This window comes from Drosophila montana, unplaced genomic scaffold (assembly GCF_035044405.1).
Source record: "Drosophila montana isolate Dmon_TW-CO22-7 unplaced genomic scaffold, ASM3504440v1 contig_2481_1, whole genome shotgun sequence".
NCBI lineage: Eukaryota > Metazoa > Arthropoda > Insecta > Diptera > Drosophilidae > Drosophila > Drosophila montana.
The window spans coordinates 579,431-604,821 of record NW_026997351.1 but is presented as its reverse complement, the minus strand read 5'-3'; the positions used below and the strand labels follow the sequence as shown (position 1 = coordinate 604,821).

The window sequence follows — 25,391 nt, the reverse complement described above, 5'->3', positions numbered from 1 at the left end:
TATACTATTACGACACAATGCGATTTTATTTATACTTTTGCAACAATTTTTATTTAACTTCGTGTTGTCTCTTCATGAGCCATATCCCAAGTGTCGCACACTTGCTTATCGATATCTTATGTTATCGGAAAATACAGCCATGGTGATTAGGATTCCCTCTGCAAAGTATTAATTCGGCTTATAGAATCAGAAAAGGCACAATTTATGCATAGCCTAAGCAATGTCTACTATATGCACTTAAACAATCGAAGCATACCCCCTTTGCTGCACACCTACAGGGTATAGTTGTTATATCCAGTAAATAATTGCCAGTGTCAAACTTTTTTGCTTTAAAAACAAATTGTTAGTTAGACAAGCTTATAATTGAAAAGGAAAAACAATTTACACAACAGCAACAAAAACGACTGTCATTTGGCTATTCATTCATTCATTCATCAATCAAGCCACAAACTCACTCACAAAATCGTTATTCAACTGCAACCTTGCTGTGTTTGTATTTAAATAGGTATAATTTAATATTTTTATCAAATATTTGTATGTTGTTTTTGCCTAAATGTCGCTAAAATCTATTGAAACTGCAAAAAAAAATTAAAGTCTTCAAAGTGTATCCAGCCGTGTTGGTCTCAGTTCATTGAGTATTCACAAAGTTAATCATTTTATTCACTTGAATATTTATTAGCATAACAACATTGTTTTCTATGCGCATTAAATCCTTTTACAACACTAGAGATACACGTTTGTAATACTAATTGGGCAAGAGAACGAAATCCTTCTTCATAGCACGACAACGCTTCATGCATAGAAACTGCACAATTACAGTGAACTGCAAATATAACGAATGCTTTTCTATATATCATAATGAACTGACAATAGACTCAGTGAAGCGTACCCTCTCCACTCCCACCCCCCCCCCCCCCCTTTTTGGGAGGAGCTAAACTGAGGCGCTCGAAAATTAATTAAAAATTTGCGAGCGCAAAAGCAGAAAAATATGTGCGCACTCGTAAATTAGCATAAATTGCCATAAAAACTTTTGTGATATGAAAAATGGGAAGAGCGAGGGACAAAAAAAAAATAAGAAAATGTAAGAAATCAAGAGGAGAAGGAGAAGGAGGAAAGCCGCAACATGCAAGCGACTAGCGAGCAGAGACACGCCCACACCCTTGAGTGTGGAGTGGGGAGAGGGGAGAGGGAAGAGGGGAGTGTTGTCGCCGTCGTCTGAGGCTGAGGCTGAGGCCCGTTGCATACCTCTGGTGGTCCGTCGGTCTATCCATAATAATTTGCAATCAGACTTAACAACCCAGCGACGCCAGCGAAGACGTCGACAACAACAACAACAACGGCAGCAGAGCAAGCAGCAGAGGCAGCAGCAGAGGCAGCGACGTCTACGTCGGCCAAGAAATATGCAAGCCAGCAAAAAGAAAGGCCAAATTACATGTTGTCATTATGCAAAAGGGGGCAGGAGAAATACACACACATACACACACTCTCACTCACACTCACACACACACACATAATGAAGTGTAGCAAAAATGCATGCATCGAGCGCATTTCGCTATTTGTTGATTCAAATAATGCTGTAGTTAGCTACAAGCATGAGTGCGAATGTGAGTGCGAGTGTGAATGTGAATGTGAATGTGAGTGCGAGTGCACGAGGTGCACTCATGAAGTACAACAACCACAACCAACTGCGCTGTACTCAACTGGACTAAACAAACAGAAAAACAAAATAAGAACTGCATTAAATGCGCAATAAAGTCGAATATGCCATTTCGCGTCCTCCATTGTCACTTTATGCACTTTAGCCAGAGCCAGAGCTGAGCTACAATTATTTATGTGCAACAAGTCTTGTTATTATTGTAAACAACGAGAAAGTACGGATATCTTCGGCATGCCGAACCTTCTAAACTGGGTGAACAGAATATTTTACCAATACATAAACTCATTTTTGGACCGATTGTTCCTATGGAGCTATATAAGATAGTAAAGCGATCTTGATAAGACTTGGCTTATATGTAAGCAGCATAGTTTGAATAGTAAATGCTGCGGTTGGTCAAGATATCTTGATAAACAAAAAAAGTTTTACAACAAATTGTTTAAAGGTCTATTAAATAATATGAAAATTGTAAAAAGCTAATAAATTTGTATAAAGAGAACAGACAAAAAACCCGTTGCCTAGAGTCATTTTTTGCTGGTGCGAAATTAAGTTTTAAGTCTGCGTACTAGTTCTCAATTTTTGCCTTAAATACTCCAATAGTTAGAGTCAGGTATACAAAACTGTGTTCGATAATTTCTTAAACTCAAAGTGTCCTCTCCATGGTCTCTTATTTCGTAATGGGCAAGAAGGCTAAAAAGCTCTACACGTCGACTCATAGGCTGAACCATGGCCAGTTCTTTATTTATATAAGCCATAAAAGCCAAGAATACCTATGAAAACAGCTCAGTTCAGCTGTGCTCCAGGTTCACATTTTTCTTTATATTCCTTTTTGAAACAACAGAGAACTAAGAACACAATAATTTGTTAGATAAATTCTAGATACTTCTTGAAACAATCCAGCTCGTTCCTCTGTCGATCTTAAGAGGGCAGACTCCAATGGAACACCCCTCGTATGGGCTGCTTGTGTGTCTGTGTGTGTGTGTGTGTTTGTGCGTGTGTGAGAGAGGCCAAGTGAAAGGAACAGCTGCGGGCCAGTCTATCCAGGCACAGCTTCACGCCCAAACAGAGTGTGACCAAACTCAGCCAGAGATCTATCTACAAACAAGCCCAGCTGATTTGCATATGATTAGCGGGACATCAAAATATGTGTGCACACATATTATTAGCGGCCAATTCGTGGCGCAGTCTGTTTTCGAATACCTCTTTGAATACCGCTCTCTCTTGGCAGAAACAGCTGAGAACACATTCTATTTTATCAGCCCAACTCAGGCCAAAAACACTAGATCACAATTTGTTGGCCCATTGGCGCTGGGCCATGAGTTTTCAAATAATTTCTAAACTTTAATCTATGCCGCTCGCTTATCGCAGCGGCGACCAACAATGCGAACGAGAAAGTAAGGATACCCTTTCAAACATTTTGCAGCTCGTAAATGTTGAGTTTGAGGAAAATATCTTGGGAAAATAGAACAATTTGACATACATGAACTCATCTTTCTATAGAGGTATATAAGATAGTTAAGCGATCTTGATAAGAATTGGCTTGACTTGGATATATTGAAAAACAAAAAAGTTTTCCATACAAGAAACTTCTTTTCGACCGATAGTTCCTATGATATATATATGATACAATGGTTCGATCCGGCAGGCTGCGACATATGAACTGCCTGCAACATAGAGATGTCTTACGATGTCTCCTTCCATGCGTGACACATGTCATGACCACATTATAATACCCTCTACAAGGGTATACAAAAAACTTATAATCAATAGCAAGTGAATTTACCATTTAAGGTGATTAATGTCAACGCTTTCTAATGGCCAAAGTGAGTTATGGTAGTCGGCATGCCTCGATGTCTCATTGGCTCCCGATCAGACATGTGTACAAATTATATGAAGCTTATATAGTCGGGTATTAAACGGAGGCATAAAATGACGAAGAAGAAACAGTTATCTTGGAAATGCCAAAGATTAAATACCTTTGCGGGTACTAAATATAATACCTTAACATAGTTGGCCACACAAAATGGGTTTCATAAGAAAAGACACACTCAATTTTCGACCGATTGTACCTATGGGCCATATACGACTATTGTTAATCCGATTTTTGCTGTTGTGCTTGAATGTAAGGTTAAGATAACTGGAAGATTCGGTGGGATTAATAGTACATAATATAAGACTGAGCATGAAAACACACAGGCCTATATCAACTCAGCTGCTGTAACTGATCCAAACATATGTATATACACCGAATGTATTGCAAGTCAGATTGTACAGGATTTAGTGCCAATGAATTAGGTTCATAATGAATTAAGTAACAGTTAACAGAGTTAACAGAGTTGAGTTATCAGAGTCCATATTGAGAGTGCAGTTCCTCTCCATTCGTGGGCTATCTCTCAATATATCTGTCAAACTAGCTCAATTGACGTAGTCACAACAGAGCCACAGTCTCTGCTTTTAACCCACTCTAACAGTGTTGTACAGAGACACAAGTACACTCTAACAGTGTCGTACAGAGACACAAGTACACTCTAACAGTGTTGCACAGAGACACAAGTACACTCTAACAGTGTTGTAACGAGACACAAGTCCTGCGCTTTTAACAACACTTACTAGTTTAATCGAAATAGCCCGCGCAGCACGACTTATCCCATCTTATTTATATATGATATTAAAGTTCTGAGTATACCAACAAAGTTTTGTATACCATTTTGTACATCTCTATAACTATACGTAAGCTGCATATTCTACAAATTATAAACCGAATGCAGCATTACCGACAAAGCTATTGAACAATAATCAATTCACGACTCTAGATCTGATTACAGGGTAACTGCTAGTTCAACACGCACTATCACTCAGGTGGGTGTGAACTGGCCAATGTGGGTGGGTGGTGTAGAGCTTAGTCAGCAGCTAACCAAACGCTTTTATCGCAATGGCATTTGTTATGGGTAAGCCTCCTAAGCTATTTCGTATGAAACAATGACGCGTCGAGGTCGCTGCCATTGACAAGCAACAAAAAGAAAAAAACAATGAAAAACGAACTATAAAACATTTCACAAGCGGTGAAAATCTAACAAATGACACAAACACAAACCCACAGAGACATATTTGTATACGTATGAGTATCACAGCAAATGCAATGGAAACAAGAAAGCGCAGCCATAATTGCGATCACAGGGCAAAAATTAAAGTTCCCTGCTTGGGTGGTGGCTTGCTGGTTCCCACAAGGCCAGAAGTAAAACTGTACAGAGTCTAGACCCTGGAGCATAGAGTTGGGCATGTGGAGCGTGCTTTTCAATCGTGACACGAAAGTGGAATCTTAATATTATCTAGACGATTTGATACAGACATTTGAAGAATATCGGATATGTGCTCAAAGTTCTTGTATAGCTAAAGTAGTTGAGTCGTGTCACGATCGGACAAGCGCCCATCTCTAATGGAGGGCATAGAGCATAGGGAGAAGCGCCGTGTTGGGGACTAAGTTAATGCTAACTTAGCGGCTCATCAACTTTTGCTCTGGTTATTTTTCAGTTTTTCCATTTGCTTTCATATGAAAGTGCACTTAATTGCCATAAGACTAGATGAACAATGGGCCGACCGAGCAGTTAGACCGGGCAGACCAGACCGGCTAGATGGCCGGCCACATTGCAGGTGGCATATGGGAACATAATATTTGAGACGAAAGCATTAAGACGCTAAAGAACTTGTGTAGCGCTAATCACCAAGAGGAACCAAGCCGATGAAGTTGTTAGCTTGACGATGACTAAACAAGTTTCGCTAACAAACATAAACACCATAAATCGATCAATGAAGTTAACGCTCCGTGCAACCGCCGCCGCTTCTCCCTTCACTGCCAGCCGCCGGCTATGCACATCAAGTATAGACAATCATTAGATTCCAGCTAATGAATGATACTTAATTATTTATCAAACGTTTCAATGAAGCTTTCACTAATTCGCTGAAAATGCTCAAGAAGTTGCATTGGAGAAAATCGTTTTCAAATGTTTCCACTTCGATTCGATTTGCTTTATGCTAGCCAGCTTGCTAGGCGGAAGCCTTGGTATGGCTCTCACTTGCCCATTTACTCTCTGGCGAGAGCAAATCTTCTGCCATTCTTCTGTGTGCAACATCCGTAATCTTCTACTGCCTCTCTCCATTGTGCAGTTACTCTCTCGCGAGAGCATATGTTTTGCTATTCTCCTATGTGCGACATCCTTAATCTCTTTCTAGAGGGTAAATGTTTTGCCATTCTCCTGTGAGCGACATCCGTAAACTGGCAGCGCTTCTTTTTCTAACGAGTAATATTATTTGTGCATATGTCGCACAGCAGCTATTCATTTATTATTATATCATGTCTATTTATTTTTCTGTGGATTCTTAAAATATTCGCATAATCTGTTTCGCGAATATTGAACCAAAAAGTCAACTCAAATTAAATCTGACGAGATGCGACAACAGTTTTAAGTAACTCCGCTCGCTGACATCACAATACTAAACAACATGAAGCATGTCCAAAACAAGCTAAACAACATCTGATTCTGATAGATATATGGGTTGTGTTGGAATCATTTGGAGTGCGATGGATTCGTTTAGGCACTTAAAACAAATTGTTATGTTTTGGTCACAACAAATTGCCTGTCACGGATTATATTGGCCGATTGCATTGATAAGGCATTCATGTTGTTGTTATATACAAAAAACACACACGCATATATTCCTTATATCATGGCGTGCTGCTGTAGCTTTTGAATGAACATGGAAAAGCTTGGACAAAAACACATAAATAAATAACTTTCTTTGGCATGTCGTCATTTAAATGGCGTCTCATAAAGTGCACTTAGAGTTACAGCAATAGCAACAAACAACAACAACAGAAAGAAATGAAACAACTTAAAAAAGAAAAATTAAAAAAAAAAAAGAAAAACTACAAAAGCCGCTTACAAACTTTACTCGTAATTGCGATTGCCGAAAAAGCTGGCAGACAGCCGGGGCTGGGGGAAGGGATGAGGAAAGGGGGGCGCCTTGACGTGGAGAATGTGCAAAGGTAGGTAGGCAGCAAATGTTAGACAGGTAGGTTTTTCACACACACACACGCACACACACACATATGTATGCATATGAACCGAACCGGTTAGCTACTTGGGGGCTGCCGAAAAGTTGATTGAACCTCGGCGCCGACGCCGCCGCTGATTGAGTAACACACATTTAATTGATTTAAATGCGCGCCTTTTGCTTAATTGAACATAAACAGCCAAGAAACGGCGGCCAATTATAATTACAGATGCTGTGCGCACAAGTCGAAAGTGAGACGACAACAACAACAAAAAGGGAAACACATTATTCATAAATAAATTAAAAAACAACAACAACGACGAATGTGCGCCCTTTTGGGCAATTCAACGAACAAACAGGCAGCTGCGCACACGCACGAACAACTAAAGGCATCAGCCACGACTCACAAATACCCTACACTATTATTTTTAAAAGACATTTAGATAAACCTGATCTTTGAATGTAGAAAAAACTTTAAATTAGGCAAGAGAAAATCCATATATATCTATAATATTAATTGCTGGAGCAAGTAGATGCATCAGCTACGACTAACAAATACCCTACACTGCTGTACTTATTTTGATTTAAAGACATTTATAACAACATTTAATTGAATGTAGGAAAAAGTTTTCGAATTGACAAGAGACATACTATATATCTATAAATTAATTATAGAAGCAACTAGATGCATCAAGTTCGACTTACAGATACCCTATACTGAGTTATTTATTAGCCTTAAAAAGCATTTTATAAGAAACTTGATATCTGTATGCAGATATCGACAAGAGAAATACTTCTATAACGGCTATATATATTTATTAATTGCACGAGAACTAGTGGCATTAGCCACGACTATCAAATACCCTACAGTAATATTTTAAACATAACTTTATAAGAACCTGATATTTAAATGTAGGCAAAGTTCCTTAAAATAACTGTCAAATTGGCAACAGAAAAACCATATATATATAAATTGATCTAAATCTATATGTGTTCATCTATATAGATATGTATATATATATATATATATTTTATATGTGAGAATCGGTCTATATATCCACCCATCCCTAATCTATTTATGCCCACAAAGTATATCGATTTTAGAATCTATCTTCAAGCCATAATTAAATATATCTAAAGTTAAAGTTTATATGTATATAAAAATTGAATTAGTATTAACTTGTAGAAAAAATGTATCTACAACATATCTAAAATGTATCTATCCTTTAAGTTTATATATAAAAAACTCTATGAATATCAATCAATCAAAAATATGTATCTACAACATATCTAAAAAAATAGAACTGCCATGTATTCATACCATGTCTATAAGCTATCTATAACCTAATAATTCTGTATTTATGCATAAGCCAGCAATCTTTTTTGAGTATCTACTTTCAATTATATTCAATGTTTTACAGCCTAGCAACAATTATATAGCCCAGCTCAATCGTCTATCTATAGTCTATACCTAATCTATCTGTAAGCCATAGCCTAGCTGCATATCCTACACTATCTATCTAAATACGGTCTGTTATCTATCTACAATCTGAACATAATTCAATATACAATCTATCTATAAACTATCTACTATTTATATGTTATCAATCGCTATAAGCTGACTATTTATTTAGCTTATCTCACACTTGTGAAATCATGGCAAAACTTCCTTCACAAACTACCCTTTTTCTTAGCTTATGTGCAGGGTATACGGAAGATACAGCAGGTCAATCGAGTTCACTGTCACTTTCACTCGGTGCTCTCCCCCCCCTCCCCCTCCTTCCTAACCCACCTACCTCTCCGCTGCGCTGCCCACTCGCCTGATCAGCGGCAGCTGGTGCCAAGAGGCGACAATTTTTGCCGAGGCTTTAATCGATCTTCAGCTGGTCGACAGCTGAGTACAGTTAATCAGAGCGGGTGCTGGCAGCAGGACGGGCAATAAGCGTGGCGGGGGGTGGGCTGGGGAAACACCGAAAGATGACGTGATTTGACCGTTTCAGCATTTAACTGTGCATTTCGAGTGTTTTGAGTGTTTTTTTTTGGTTTTGTTTTCCTCTTTATGCGGTCTTTTGATTTGCTGTTTGTTTTGCCGAATGTCCAATGTGCGCCGTGTGCGCCGCCTGAGCCCTGAGCCGAGCGCCGTGAGCTTTGTTAACTGGTTTCGTTTCATTTGCGTGAATCGTTGCCAATTGTGGCCATCATTTGTGGCCGGCATTAAGAATATGTATTGGGCTTTGGTAATAAGCTGGGAACAGCAGCCAAAAATCAAACTGAAGAGGCTCTAATTGAGGTGAACGCACTGCAAACCTGCAACGCAGTGGATGACTATCTTAAGGTATTCATGAATAGCTTCGCAATGCACCTACAAGCAAATCTGCATCGCAGTGGATAAGTATTTAAAGAGTTCATAATTAGGTCGCATAGTTTACAGTAATAAATGCAAACAAAAATTTTTATGAATACACTCAAAGTATTCATGAATGCAATTAACTAATTCATGAATACTCTCAAAAGTATTCATGAATACACTCATATCATTTATGAATGCGCTCAACGTATTCATATATGCAATTAACTGATTCATAAAAACACACGCATTATTCATGAATACACTACAAAGTATTCATGGATCCACTCAATGCCAAACATTTTTCCCGCCCACTAATTTGATTCACCACTTGGATCATATGCAGTTATTCATTATTATATATTCAAGACACGCCCTAGATTCACTTCAAAGCGAGCTCATTCAAAGTACTCATGAGTGCGCACATAGTCATAGGCACTCACATACCTCAAAAGCATGGAATGTTCGCTGCTCCAATAAATACTCATTGCCTGATTCATAGTCGCAATCAATTATGCTGCTTTCAAATACACTTACTTGCGACTAACTTAAGTTCTTTATTCACGTGAGCCTTTGATTATTTTTGGTCACTGCAAACAGGTAACGAATACAACAATAACAACAACACCAACAACAGCAGCAACGGAACTGGGAATAGCTCTGGCATAAAGCACAAATATTTTATCAACATATTTAGTCAGCGTTTGAAATTTTATCTACGAAGGACCCAACTGGAAATGATTAGATTAAGTAAACAGCGTCAAAGTAACGAAAATAAACAATTTGGCGTCTTCTGATACCCGTCGAAAATATCATATAAGTATATGCATACGCATATATAAAGTGGGGTATACAAACAAAAGGCTCCAAATATGTAAATATTCAAGATATATTCTACAAAATAGAAAAGAAATGGTCTATCTTAATATGTTTAGATATATAGTTGAGAGAGAAACAGAGAGAGAGAGAGAGAAAGAGAGAAAGAGAGAAAGAGAGAGCGCGAGAGAGAGAGAGAGAGAGAAAGACGAAGAAATAGACAGAAAGAGAGAGAGACGGAGGAAGAGACAGAAAGAGAAAGACCGAGAGTTTATAAAAAGAGTCCAAGGCTTATAGGGTATGTTCAAGTCGAGCAAGCGCATTGCTTAGAATTGCAACTCGTTTGACTTCTGATTTGAGCTTTGAGTATGTGGCAAGCTGCACAGTGGGTCAGCAGCGATTTTCAAGCCTTCAAGGCCAGTAAAAACAACAAGAACAACAAGAAGAACAACAACTAGAACGAGAACTGCAACTGCATTCATATATAAGTTGTTGGTTCTTGTTGTTGTTGTTGTTGTTGGTTGTGGTTGTTGTTGGTTGTTTGTTGCATTCCTGACTAGTGAAAGTCGGTCTGGCAAACAGATCTCAAGGCTGCTGCTGCTGCTGCTGCCTGTCCAGCTGCGTAATCCGAGACCCAAATAGATTTATTAGCTGTCGCGTTTAATTGAAAACGCGGTGACTGCATTAGGCGTCTGTGCGTGTGTGTGTGTGCGTGTGTGTGTGTTTGTGAAAGAATAAAAAAAATTGAAAATAAAAAAAAGATCCTCACGAATTGTGCCTTCTGTCAGGTAGACACGAAAAGAAGTCATCAGCAAAAAGGTAAAAAAAGAAAATATTAAGGAGAAGACAAAAATAATGATAATAATGTCTGGGAAGCCGACAGCACTTGAAATTCTTCCTTACGTTCAGGCCCGATCCGCCCCGCCCCCGCAACAATGCGCCCTCGCTCCCACACTTGTGCGTGTGTGTGTGTGTGTGTGTGTGTGTGTGAGTTTGTGTGTCTTTCGACATTTCCTGCTGCACTGAAACGCGCGTCATGGGAAACTAAACACAGCTAAGACCAAGACCAAGCAGAAGAAGAAGAGGAATGAGAAGAAGCAGCAGTAAAGAAGCAAATTTATAAGAGAAGGCGTCGCATAATAATAAGAATAGGCGAAAGGAAGTTCCGGCCCATAACAAACAAGTACAAAATGTATGTATTTACGCCTCTTACATAAATGCAAGAAATTAGCGTTATCTCAAATTTAATCTGTCTATATTCATATGCATACATATATTATATGTACATATACATATATATGAGCACTTTATTTACACAGATAACGCTTCAAGTTTAGATAAAAGAGATAGAAATTCACTTAAAAAATTTGTGCGGCCGTTGCATTTGTTTTCTTTTTAAATATAATTCATTCTGATTCGTATCACATTCATACACTCACTAAAATTGCCTTGGCAAACACTTGTTAACAACAAAATACAAAACAAAAAACACAAAAAAAAAGAGCAGGTAAAAAAACAACCATTACGCGCACTTGTTGTGTTAAATAAATGACAACAGCTAAAAACTAAACCAACAAAAAAACTGCGTAACAACTGCAAAAACGAAGCAACGGCAACAACAACAACAACAGCGACAGCGACAATTGGTACGTACGAAACGACGTAGCGGCCGAACGACGTAACGTGCGAGCGAGCGAGCAATGAGCGTTGTGCGCTGCGCTCGCGTTTCGTTTTAAAACTGAAGTCGCGCACAAAAGCCAATCGACGCTGGCAGCGTTGATCGTGCAGCACCAACAGGTGAACAGCGCGGCGCACTGAGCGTGAGAGAGCCGGAGCCGGAGCCGGAGCCAGAGCGAGAGCGAGAGCATGCGCATGCCGGCGTGTGAGAGCGTTCAAAACAAGTGCAAGCAGCGCAGAAATTTGCACTCAATACTTGTCAAACTATGCATGCATACGTGCACGCTAGACAGTGGCTGTCAAACGGGACAGCAACAGTCAGTTCTGACCAGAGTACCCGAGGGACGTGCACACTGAAAATGACCAGCAAAACAGCTGAATGCGCCCGGCCCAAAGCATAGGGCCTGCAGTTTGTCAAGCGTAACGCAAATAGGCACGCAAAAAAAACTCGGCAAACAAAGAACAACAAAATAAGCGACAATCGAAACCAAAGCCGCCTAAGCAAGTCGGCTAGTTGATGCTCTTCAATAATTTCACTTGATGAATTTCTTTCGTTTTTGATCATCACAAAAATATATGAGTTTCCATTTCAATACAATAGATAATTTAATATTTTCAACATGTGCAAAATTAATTAATACTAATGTAGAGTTAAAATATAAATAACTCTATTTCTGATTTCTGATTCGGTTTTCGTGATATGCTTAATGACAAAGTCGATGGACTCACTTGCTTAAGCAGCGTATGAAAAGCACAGCAAAGCGCAGCTAAAGAAGAAGAATGCAAATCTGCAGGCAGCCAAAGGATGACGACAGGTGGCAACTACACACACACACACACACACGAACACACTCACACATACACACAGAAACATAATATAGACAATTCCCGAGGTCGGCAGATGGGGCGTAGCGTAGTTAGTGAGAGGATACGAAAGGGGGGATGGTCTACAGCGGGTGCAGAGGTATTGCATAATTGCCAAGAACGTTGCAAAGCGATGGCAATCGCTTCCTTTTCCACTTCCCCTTCGGGGTTGCAGCAGCAGCAGCCGCAGCCGCAGCAGCAGGCAGCATAAAAATGAATTGGCCTTGCAATCGTGTTGTTGTTGTTGTTGAGTTTAAAATGAATTCTAACCTGTAAACGTAATGAAATTAAACGAACTGGAAAGCTTCCTTTTTCTATGAAAAGCCTCCGCATCGTTGGCATAATTAATGAGAGAAAACCAAACCGCTAAAGCAGCAACAACAAATGTATTCACATATGTACATACATATATGCATACATACGTATGTATGTATATGCATCCATTCAATTTGTTATTGTAATTCGAAAAGCATAAATAATGAAAGAAAACAAGTATGTAGTAGTGTGTATCTAGCTACATAAAATTATAATTAGGCATGAAGCGGGAAGTAAATAGAAATTAGTGTATGCATAACAAACTGATCATAATACATGAAAACACTTTTATTTTATTGTTATTAAACTAAAACAACGGCATTTCATTTGTCGAAACTCACTTAGCTGCGAGTTAACTAGCCCAGGCAGTGGCTCTCAAACTGTAGCTGTCAGCTGATCTTCAACACATTGGCCCTAACAAGCGCTGTCAAAGCGTTGCCCATACAAAACTGAACAACCGTTAATTTGATTGCGCGACTTGCACACTTTGCCGTCTCATTAAAAGCACACACAAAGACTTCCGTTCGACATTATTAAAAGACAAAAGCTGTGCGCGACCAGCAGCCAAAGCGAGATAGCGACACAGCGCCATCTCCTCCAACCCACCCAACAAACGACGAAAAACACGCAACTAATGAGCAAAAAAAAAAAGCCAAGAAGAAGAAACAAAGCCGGGCGGGAGTGCGAGCGGCAGAGCAACCGCAGCTTGGCAAATTCTCAATCACAGCTTTAAAATTGTATATGACAAATGCTTTTCACTATTTGCAGTCGGTCTCTCTCTCTCTCTCTTGCTCTCTCTTGATCTCTTTTGTTTGCGCTCTCATCAAGCACTCAGCTGATTTTTTGTATATTTATTATTATTTAGCTTTTTTTTTTGCTGTTTCTCGTACTTTTCAGATCTGGTCTCGTTTTGGAGTCGCGTGTTTGCGCTGCCTAAGCGGTTTGACTGGTCCATTTGGCGGATTGCGGCTGATGGTTTGAAGCGTCTTTCTATATGTTTGTGTGCGTGTGTTGTGTGTGTTGTGTGTTGGCCTAAACTAAAACAAAAGGCGGGCAAGTTCATTCACCATTTCACCTAATTTTTGTCGATGTTTTTGTGTTTTGATTTCGGTTCCGTTTTTTCATTGTTAGCAACCGCTTTTAATCAAAATTAAGATTTACACAAACAAACAGAGAGAGAGAGACAAAGAGAGCAGAGCTTGTCAATGCAACAACACGTGCACGTCGCGCTTCGCTGCGCTTTGACATTCGGCCTCAAGGTCGCCGCAACAACAACAACAACAAAAGTTGCCTAAAAGAAAAGGATGTGTTGCAAGCTTAACTTACAGTTTGAGTGCAACTTTATTTCTCTTCTTTCTTGTCTTTTATTTGATCGTAATGGCGCTCGCTCTCTTGCGCTTAATTGCAAGTTGTCTGCGTGTGTCGTCAGATGTCGCCACCCCATGCGCCACTCAAACTCAATTGAATATGTTGTGCGTGTGAATACTGATTCGCTCTCATTGCGGCATTGGCGTTGGCGTGTGAATACTGCGAATAACAATCAACAATCAACAATCAAAGGGGCATCCGAAAGCGTGCACAAACAACAAGCACTGTAACAACAGTTGTGCATTTGGCTTTTCCAGCTACTATATCATTTTAATCAAATCACGCCCCAGCCAAATAAACAGCCATATCTAATAGATAACGGTTTAATCAGTATCTTTAACCGCACAGATTTGGTATATAAACCAAAAAAAATACCAAAAAAAAATCCCATCTAACTTTTGTAATATGAAATCGCATGACTTTGCTATCAGTCAGCAAAATGCTGATATTATTAGATTGGAAATTCTAACGCCAAGATAGTGAACATTTAAATACAAAACTCTTGACTGAAATAGCGTAACAAATATCGAATTGTCATTAAATAAGTATATACGATATTCAGTATTTCTGTTAGACCTTTCCTTCAATTCCTCAAATATAAATCAATTGATATATTGAATATACTCTAAGTGAAATTTAGATAGTTCTTGAATATCTTCATTCCAATTAATGGACAATTCAATTTTCTATTTGTCTCAACTCTCGAGCTACCCTTTTAATAAACTGTAACTTAGGGAATTACAAGTATCGTATATTCCCACCGGAGGTGCAAACAATCTTCTATATTTGAAAAGAATCTATATCCGCATTTAAAGAGAGATATGCGATAACGAATATAGATATAGGCCACGTTTACGGAAATGCACGATATATCAAAGCCACGATCACGTATGCCAGCAACTAGCGCCACCTAGCGTCATCTAGCGCCTGTGTGCGCAACTATTATGCGCATGGCTACTTAGTGTGTGTGTGTCTTGGCTAAAGCATTGTGCTTTCGGTTGCGGCACCAGCTAAATGCTTTGACGAAAGCTTTTAGCTGAAAGCCCTATAAATTATTTATTAGACTACAGACAACTTTTTTGTGTTTTTGTTGTTGTTTTGTTGTTGTTTTGGCCCATTTACCCAAATATTTGTGCAGCCGCGTACTTGCAACATGCATCGATTTGATAGCAATATAACCAGCTAACAACAACGATAAGATACGAAGGGCAACAACTAGACATAAAACAAACAAATGTGGCAAGCGGCAAAGATGAGGAATAGTAACAAGCAGCCATATCAACTGGCTGCCATCCTGTGGCACGATTCACTGCATCCGTGGCATGCATTAGGCGTTTCACCGGCCAACTCGGCAACGCTTTTGGCCAAGTCAAAATACCATCATTCAACTGTGTCAGCAGCGCATTATACTATATTTATGTATATATATATATATATATATTATTTATCACCTACTCACACACACTCACAATAATTGGGGCCTCTTATCAGTCGCGACAGCGATTTCTAATTTCCCAATTTTCCTTTTTTTTTTCTTTTTTTGGATTTCCACTTGACTGCTTATCGGACAGCGATAAGAAAAAAAGTTGTTGCTTACCTGGAAAGAGGGAGAGAGAAACAAAAATTGATGTCAGAAATGTGTGTATAGTCAATATTTCGAAATTACGATAATATACTATGATAATATACTACTATTGGGGTAGGTAGGGTGAGTTCTAGATACCCAAAGCTTATCTATAAAGGGAATGAAATTAGTTAATGTGTTAAAACTAATAACAAAATCTGAAATAATTTAACTTGGCATTTGAATATTGAGTATTGGAAAATCTGGTTAATTAATATCAAGTTGCAGTGTTGAAAAATGTCAGTGCTCTATACGAAAATATGGTATAGGTAGGGTGAGCCTAGATAGCCCATACTTATTTGATATAAAAATAAATGACAAATAATATGAACTTAGGATTGGTTAGCCAGTTTTGGAAAATCTGGCAAATTAATATCATTTCGCAGTGTTGAAAAAGTCAGTGTTCTACACCAAAAAATGATATGGTAAAAATGTCTACGGTAAAAGGAATGAAAATAATAAGTACATATACTATAACAAAACCCGAAATTCTAAAACAAAGAATGCACAAGTCAGTGTTAAGAACTCCGGTAAATAAATATAAAGTTGTAGTGTTGAAAAGGGCTACAACAAAATAACATAACATAACATAGAGTATGTTGAACAAAAATTCAATCTGCGTATTGTTTGCTCTGTTGAAAATGTTTAAACAATATGCATACTATATTTGATCTAATCGATAATCAAAACTCGAGGTCAAGTAGAAAATTTACAATGACTTGACCTACCTTTGCCTATAAATCAATGTATTTTTCATTGGTTTCCATTTTCGTAACACACTTTACTTATAGAAATCTATTTGTATATTTTTCGTTCCTACCGGAAGAATGAATTTAACCTTAACTCTTCTAAAGTTTGATTTTTTAATGTGATTTTAAGTTCGACTGAAAGTTTGTTTCCCCTGAACTGCCAACGATTAAGAGATTGACATTGTGTGAACACTTATATGGTAGTCGCTGTCAGCTTTGATATTAAATGAATCAGTTATAATTCCCAACAAGTGTAAGCCCAGGCGGAAAAGCTATACAAAGTTTAGTTGAAGGAATATATACGTATTCGTGTTTCTAATCTGCTCGAATAGTGCTAGTGGAAACATCATAAACCAATCGGTTGAACTGGCATATTTAAGGGTTTAGTTAAATAGAAATTGTTGAACTTTGCTCATTATTCCGAGCACAATTGGATAAACAATAGACATGCGAGTGATTTATAATGGTATTTCATGCCCGATTCCAACTAACTGCAATGCTTATCACGTTTGCTGCATTCAAAGCCTGTCAAATCAATGCGGCTCAGCTGCGACTCATTGGGGGCTAGGCTCCAAGCCCAGCCCCAGCCCCAGCTCCAGTCCCAGCCCCACCAATACTCCAATTGGCGGCATATCGTCGTCGCCCCCGCCGCAGCCCGTCACAGCGACAGCCGGCGATAACGTCACGAGCCGTCGACTGAACCGCTTGTAATTGATCGTGTCTTTGACATTAGAAAACATTTTCGTTGTCCGACTGTCTGTCTGACTGCCTGCCTGCCTGTCCGTCCATCTGTTCGGCTGCAATGAAAATGTAACGCGAAACACGCCAAGAGACGCCGCCAACTGGTGCACGGTGGCTAATAAAGCGCATGGAAGGCGAACGCACGCAGCGACAACAAATCCACTTAGGCGTGCAGAGCAGCCAGGAGGAAGCCAAACAAGGTACTCAAGAGCAGCGAGTGAAATGAGACGTGGCCAATGGCAGCAGCAACAGGCACCGAAGTTATTCAGCTAGTGCGAGTGCGAGAGCGAGTGCGAGAGCGAGAGCGGGGGGGGGGGGGGGGGGGGGGGGGGGGGGCAGAAGTAGGCAGCGAGGGGCAAGCACAAGTGTCGGGTGGGTGGCTGACTAATCGGCTAATAACAGCAAAGTAAGCAAATGCCATTTGGGCTTTTCTTCAATAACTCGGCAAGTTCGCCTTAAAGACCCAACCAACCAACACCCTCTATAAAGAAATGGTCTCGCATATAGAAACTGCATACCAAATTTAATACGTCTAGCCCACGTAGTTCCTGAGTTCAGATGAAACAGTTGCACGTTTCCTTATACGATTAGTTAGACTCTGCTATTGCTGCTCAACATGTATATATACATTTTCTTGTGCATCTGATCTGCATATATGTATTTCTCTATAGCCTGCGCTGTCAACGGTTATTGGGTTTTTCTTGAAAATCTTTATATTTTCCTTTTAAATAACATTACATCAGCGCTTATATGGAACTGATATCGAGTGGAGTATCTTTAATATTATAAGCGTTATATATATTCTTTGAGAAAACTTGAAGAAAATTATATAGGAAAAAAAAGACCCAAACATCAGATACAAAACGAGTTTATGGTGAAACAAAAAATTGAAATGGTCTGTGTCTGTACATATATACGATATAAGAGCCTACCTACCAAATTTAGTGTCTGTAGCTCTTAATGTTTTCAACATATGAGCAAATAACCTAAGCCGAAAATCGATACATATCGATTGAGTAGTAATCGATTATATCGTAAGCATGACTAGCTCGTAGTTCGATAAATATCGATTGAGTAGTAATCGATTATATCGTAAGCATGACTAGCTCAAAGTTCGATAAATATCGATTGAGTAGTAATCGATTATATCGTAGGCATGACTAGCTCAAAGTTCGATAAATATCGATTGAGTATAAATTGATTATATAACATAAACATTACCCGCGCTTGCCATATACAGACCCAACTTTTACAATTCGTAGTCTTAAACTCTGAAAGCACAAAATATGACTAAAATCTAAATTTATAAGATCAAAGTGCTTCAAGGCGGACATCAATTGCTGACCATGGGGCAGCTCAGTGCCTAAGAAGACGGTCATAAATATCCTGACTACGTGACTCAGCGAGCAGCAGAGACAGAGACAGGGACAGAGTACTTAGTGAGAGAGAGAGAGCGAGCGAGAGAGGGGAGGAGGGTAAGAGAGAGTGCGCCTCTTGCAAGTCATCCTGTTTGCCGTTGTGCTGCTGACCTACAGACAAAAAATAAACTGAGTAAGTGCTTCAAATTGCTAAGAGGCTTTAGTTATTCAGCGACAACTTACGAGCAGCAACAACAACGACAACAACTATCTAATTCATCAACAACAACAACAACAACAACAACAACAGCGACTACGACAACCAATCGGATATTGCGCAATCGAGTTTTTTTTTTATACACATATATTTACATTTGAATTGCGTCTGGTTGTGAGTTTCCGCAATGCTAACGCAAAGCGGCGCTCGCGGGTCAAAGTTCACGGCAAAAGCTCAGCGCCCAGGCAACGGCATCGGCAAGGTGGAAGTTATGCAAAGCGTGAATTTGACGAGTGAAAGTGATGGGCAGCAGCAGGTGGAACGAAGACGCAGGCGAATATGACGCCAACGACGACGACGACGACGCTGACGAGCCGCAGCCATCAATCAGGCAAGCAGTCAATCAATCAATCAATCAAACGGCAACAACAAAAAGCTTACAGCCTCATCTGGCAAAGTTTGTCATCCGTTTTATTTTTTTGTGAAATGCAAACCAAACAAAACATTATTCAGAGAAAAATGATTATCATGATTATTAATATTATCATTAACATTATAAATGTACGGGTGTGTGTGAGTGTGTGTGTGTGTGAGTGTGTGCGTGTGTGTTTATTATGAAAAGGTGGTATTAAATGTTGGTAACCGGATTCGAAATCGGTTTCAGATTCTGTGCGCCAGACCAGACACAGCCAGAACAAAGCGCATGCCCATTTTTTTGTATTGTATACGAATATACAGATGGAGAAAGAGTTGCACGGCGAGAGCCCAAAACAATATAATTTATTGTACAAAGCCTGGCGGCAGGCACAGAAAGAGATAGACGGAGAGAGCGAGAGAGAGTGAGAGCGGGAGATTTTAGTACGAGGAGTGGGCGATAAAGACAGCAGTTGAAAATGTCTTTAAGAACCGTCGAGCCGAACTGTAAGATGAGTAAATGATATTTAACCAGTTGACAAAAGTGCAGAACGAGCACAGTAAAAGCCGCAAGAGTTGTAATTGAGTGTATAGAGACTACAGTGGGCACCACGTATGTGCAACCGTTGCAAACATTTGTACAGCTAACGAAATAAGCAATAACAAACAAGCTTGATATTGCTTTGAGCTGCCCTGCATAAATAAAAACTTTAATTATATATTCTCCAATTGCAAAAATATGGCTTGAAGCATGGAAAAGTCAGAATGCACAACGTTTATAGATTGACTTGGAGTTTTCACATACCAAATTTGCTATCTCTAGCTCGGACAGTTCCCGAGATAGACAACATGGTACATGAGGACTAGCTCTAACTAGTTTATGCCAATTGCTATCAAGTGTGTTCACTGTGCACAGTGTTCACTGTATTGTAGAAAGCGTTAAATGCTAAATGCCTCGCCCCAACCTCAAAGCAACAGCAGAAACCTTTCACGGCCATGACAAAGGATGGCAAATGCCACTTAAATTTCAATAGCTTTTTTTTACAGAACAATAAAATCTTCAAGAGAAAAAACAAAAACAAGTGGAAAACTGACAGATCCAAGATGCATAAGGCGGTCGGTGCGGGGGGGCGGGGTTGGCAAGAGCACAAGTGCGGTATGCACAAATACGATTACGAGCTCATGTAATGCCAATCATTGATCATATTTCTAAAGAGATGAAACCGTCCTGCGCGCTCTTTCTAAGAATCCGAAAACATATTTAAAAAAAAAAACCTCTGAATGACAGACAGTTCATTAAAAAGAAATTAGAGGGTATGCCAGAACACAGGCACGATCATAAAACGTAAATTGTCAGCGAGGGAGCAGGCAAAAAAAAAAAAACAAGACAAAAACCTAACCACAAATTGAAAACGTCAATATGCCAGTGGGAATGTGAGGGAAGAGGAGAGAGAAGTGTGAGAGGTATGTGAGACAGGAACTTCAGCGGAAAGGCACGACAATAGATAAAACACACGCACACACACACACACAAACACAGCGAGACACAGCGAATTCCTAGAACGTAAGATTTTGGTAATGTATTTGAGTGCTCCTCGGTACCAAGCACCATATTTGAGGTTAGGTTATTGATAAGCATGGAAATATAGACAAAAGGCGTGTGTGTGTACTAAGGTTTCTCTCTGCGAAACATATCAGTTTGCTGCAGCATAAACCATATCAGATTTTGTTTAGTTAGACGAAAACCAAATATAAATCTTATTCGATTCTGTTTACAGATTGAAAACTGAAGGCGACGCAACCCTGAACCAGGGCAACTCTGCGCTTAAAGTTCATGTGTGTGTGTGTGTGTGGCGAGAGACGCGTTTAAAGCATAAATAACAATAAACATAAACACACAAAAGACGACAGACAAAAATTAAAAGCAACAGCAACAAAACTGAACAAATAAAACATACAAAATTGCGTTTTACGCATGCGCAACAAACACAACTAACAACAAATGTCCGACTAGCAGATACCCTGGACCCCGCAACAAGCTGCCGAGCCACAACCATTCTATACATGCATCGAACAAAATACAACTGTATAAACACGAATGCACGCACGCACGCACGCACGCACGCAGGAACGGACGCACGCATGCGCGCTGCTTGCTGCGCTCTGTATGCAGCGACTGCGCTTCTTCTTCCCTTTTTCCCCACACTATGGCATGAGAAATGCATACTTAATTAACTTTGGCGTTTATAGTCCGATTCTTATGAAATTTCCAGGGCTCAAGTATGGCATACACAAGTGTGTTTATACCAAGGCGCAAGGCTATAGCTTTAAAAATGAGTTCTAATCAAATTCGGAAATTAGATTGAGGGGAGGTATTCAAAATATAATAGATTCTTACGCATTTTATTGTATACTTAAACCAACATACCAATTTTGGTGTATCAAGCTCTTATAAGCTGCGAGTTATGCTTATAAAACAAAAAATTGATAATATATGAGATGCATGACACTCTTATTCATTGGCATCTACCACTATGCCAGTAAGTACAGGGTATAGCAGCAGCAATAACAACAGCATTGATGACAACTGCTTCATTTTATGGGCGTTTGTCTGGCGGAAAAAGTTAGCTTACACACACAATTTCTATATAAGCACAATTAATTTTACTTTTTATTTATGATATATTTTTAAGTCTTTTTATGGCAGTGAAATTAAAAGCGGGTTCAGTGGGGCTACGGGCCTCCAAATTCCCATAACACATTTTCGCTTTATTGTCAACTGACTTGAAAAGATATTATTAAATGAAAGCGTTCACTGTTCGTTCGCAGCCAGAAATTGCGTAAAAAAAAAAAACTTTTAACTAAACAAAGAAACACAAAATTATTAAGTAAATTAAACCTGAATTCATTTATTGAAATCAATTTGGAGAGACGGTTAATTTGAATGTTAACTAGATAAGGATAACTAAGCTGGGAATAAGCAAAGCTTTGGAAACAAATTTGCCAGTCAAATCTTGGTTCAGATTGAACCAGTTCAGAAACCAGACCAAAATATTTAGTTTAATGCGAATTATTTCGGGTTTTAAGCCGTTTTCATTTGAAGGAAAACTTTGCCTATGCTCCCAAAATATATATAAGATCTTATTAACATCGGACGATCGGTTGGGAAGTAGGTTATTGTATGAAAAACTTTATTGTTTATCCAGGTATCTTGACCAAACTCGGCATTTAGAGGTTTCATTATGATCCCTACATATATATAACACCTTATCAACATCGGACTACTATATCATATAGCTGCCATAGGAACGATTGGTCGAAAAGTAGATTCTCATGTGGCAAAACATTCTGTATTCCAAGATATTTTCATCAAACACAGCATTCACGATCTTCACTATTCTAACATATCTACAGAGCCGTATGGAAAAATGTCTACAAGGGTTTTAAATCTTCGGTGTGCCTTATGCACAAATTGAATTTTAGACATTCAAGAAAGCGCTTTCTGCCGAACCGAATCAAAACAACGAATCAAATTTGAACCACTTTGATTCAAATATTCAAATTGCAAATCCAACTGAATTTACAAGGGTAAAATTTTTGCTGTTGTTTTTGTTGTTGTTGTTGTTGTTGTGGCTGTACTTGATGTAGCTGCACAGCCAATTTCAAGGCCAAGAGGCAAAGGCGTCGCTTGTGTGGGTGTCTCTCAGCAGGTGTGTGTGCGCGCGTGTGTGTGTATGTGTGTGTGTGTGGTTACATAGCATAGGCACTCAATTGGAACGTAACAGCCGGCTGCGGCCACGCCCCGGCCAAACATTTTAGTTTCTGTTTTTTTCGGGGGGTGCCGCGTCAAGTTTGTCGCTTGAGTCTTTTGTTCTGCGCAGCAAAAATCTCAATTATTTATTTACGTATTTAATTAATTAAGCGTGCACGGGCATCCACGGCAACAACAACAGCAACAACAACAGCAACAACAACAACAAGAACAGCAAATGCGCAATTACCCATGGCTTTGGCATGGGCGTGCCCAGAGTTGGATTCCTTTTGTCGTCGTCGTCGCCGTCGCCGTTGTTTTCGTTGTTGTTGTTGTTGTTGTTGTTGTTGTTGTTGCCCGCTTTCCGCACGTGCAGCGCCTACGCAAAAAAAACTGAAAACAGAAACCGAAACAGGGAGATAGAGAGAGAAAATAAATAAGCCTGGCAAAACGACGGCCACGGAAAAGGCCTCAAAGCGCAAGCTGATACAAAAATCAGTTACAGCAAAGGAATGTGCGGCATATCGGCATATTGAATACCCTACCTGTATACATGTTAGCCAATTGTTAGTCCCAGTTTTTCTTTATCGAATATTTGAAACTAATTTTAAAATATTTTCTTCCCAGGGACCCAAGCATTGGAATTATCTAACCATATTTGGTAGACGCCAAATTCGGGTGGGGATCAAATTTAGCCCGCATTTTGTATATAAAAATATTAACGATTTGCAATATTTTCATTACAGCGGGCAATTATGAATACAAAATTCAAATAGTTCACATAAAAATGGATACATATATATAAGTATATATATGTGTATTAAAATACACTACGCAAAGCTGAAAATTGTAATAAATACATGACATTTGAAATAAAAATACAAGCCAAGCTCTTTCTAATAGATATTGTTTATATCTGATAGAAATATGCTTCTTAAAAATTGAGTGCCTTTTCATGTCTGTCCAGATCTTGCACAAAACTATATAGTGTATGGTTGAGATACGTTGCGGAACGGCAAATGTCTGGAACATATTTCGTGACAAATTTATAATATTGCCCTTGAAGGGCACAAAAAAGAGAATAAGCAAAAATAAGTTGAAGATGAAATGGAGGAGGGGCAGGGGGGGGGAGGAAAGAGGGGGCAATAAACGAATTTAAAAATTAATGTAAGACGCTGCCAAAGTCGAAGTCAAAGTCGATGCCGCCGTTGGCTTCAAAGTGCGCAGCGTCGTCGTTTGCTGCATGAATAAAAAAAAAATACGAAAAAATAAAACGGAAAAAAATACGAGAAAAAAATACAGATCCGAACATTTTACGACCTTTTGTGGCCTTCAACATTCTTCGCAACGGAGTCGTTTGGCAACACTGGCGAGCGCGCGCGCTCTCCCGCTCCCGCTCTCGCTCTCGTCTGTCTCTCTGTCTGTCTACACTCCCACTCTCAATGCGCTAAGGCAACTACTAACAGTTACATTGCTGCTGCTGTTGTTTTTGTTGCTGCTGCTGCTGCTGACTGACTTTAACGTATGATTCATGCATTAAATTTCACGTTTTTAGAGGAAACACCTGGATAAATACACACACGATCTCGTACACGTACGTAAATAAATTGCTTATTCTGCGGCTATCTGTGTGTGAGTCAACGTACCCACAAATTCTGGATGCTGTGTGACACAATAATGTATTTAAATACCCTGTAAACACACAACACACATACATATATACATTAGTACACAAAGCGCCGTTAAATATGAAACGTAGCGTTATATAATCGTCTCGAGTCTTTGAACTTCGATTGAAAACCTTTTATTCGTTATTAAGTGCTTCAGTTTTTTTTTTTTTTTTTTTTGATTTTTTTTTTTTGATTTTCTTCTTTGGGGCATTTCCGGAATTTCTGGAGTGAAATCTTTTATCTACTTTTCGCTTACAACTTTTGTTTGTGAATCATTTGTAAAAATTTTTGATTAGATTTGTTTTGAATGGAAAACCTTTTCTTAATTATTTACTTTAGATTTGGGCATTTCCGGAATGTCTGTGAGAACTGAATTGGCTTTATAAACTGGATTAAACACTTTGGTAAGCGTCTTTTGAGCATGAATCATTTCACAAAGCAACAAGGTATGCATTATAAAAAACGTAGTATTTTTAATAATTAATATTTATTATAAAAAACGAAGTATTTATATTAAAAAACTAGTAAAGTTTACTTTGAATGTCAATTGAAGAACGCAATTTTTATGATTTGTTTTTAAGATGTCTACGTTTTCTTTAATGGGCGACTACTTTTTATAAATCTGATCGAAAATAACGCTCTAAAGTTGAAAAAGTGCAAAGGAATATATATCAAATGTTCTCCAAAGTAAGAAATTCATATTCATCTAAGTCATAACGAATTAAATAATTTGGATATGTCATAGAACAAATATTCTCAAAAGTAAAAAAATAG

At 38.9% G+C, this 25,391-nt stretch overlaps 1 protein-coding gene across 3 annotated transcripts in view; it reads right to left on the bottom strand.

The window, feature by feature from the left end:
- Nucleotides 1-25,391, bottom strand: part of baz (bazooka) — a 52,523-nt gene that overhangs the window by 13,286 nt on the left and 13,846 nt on the right. For 2 of the 3 annotated variants that reach the window (XM_064682604.1, XM_064682607.1), the window contains exon 1: nt 11,524-11,601. The exons of the other annotated variant lie outside the window; for it this stretch is intronic. The gene's annotated coding sequence lies outside the window, so the exon portion shown is untranslated. Of the gene's footprint in view, nt 1-11,523; nt 11,602-25,391 lie in introns of those variants that run through there. 3 annotated transcript variants of the gene reach the window in all.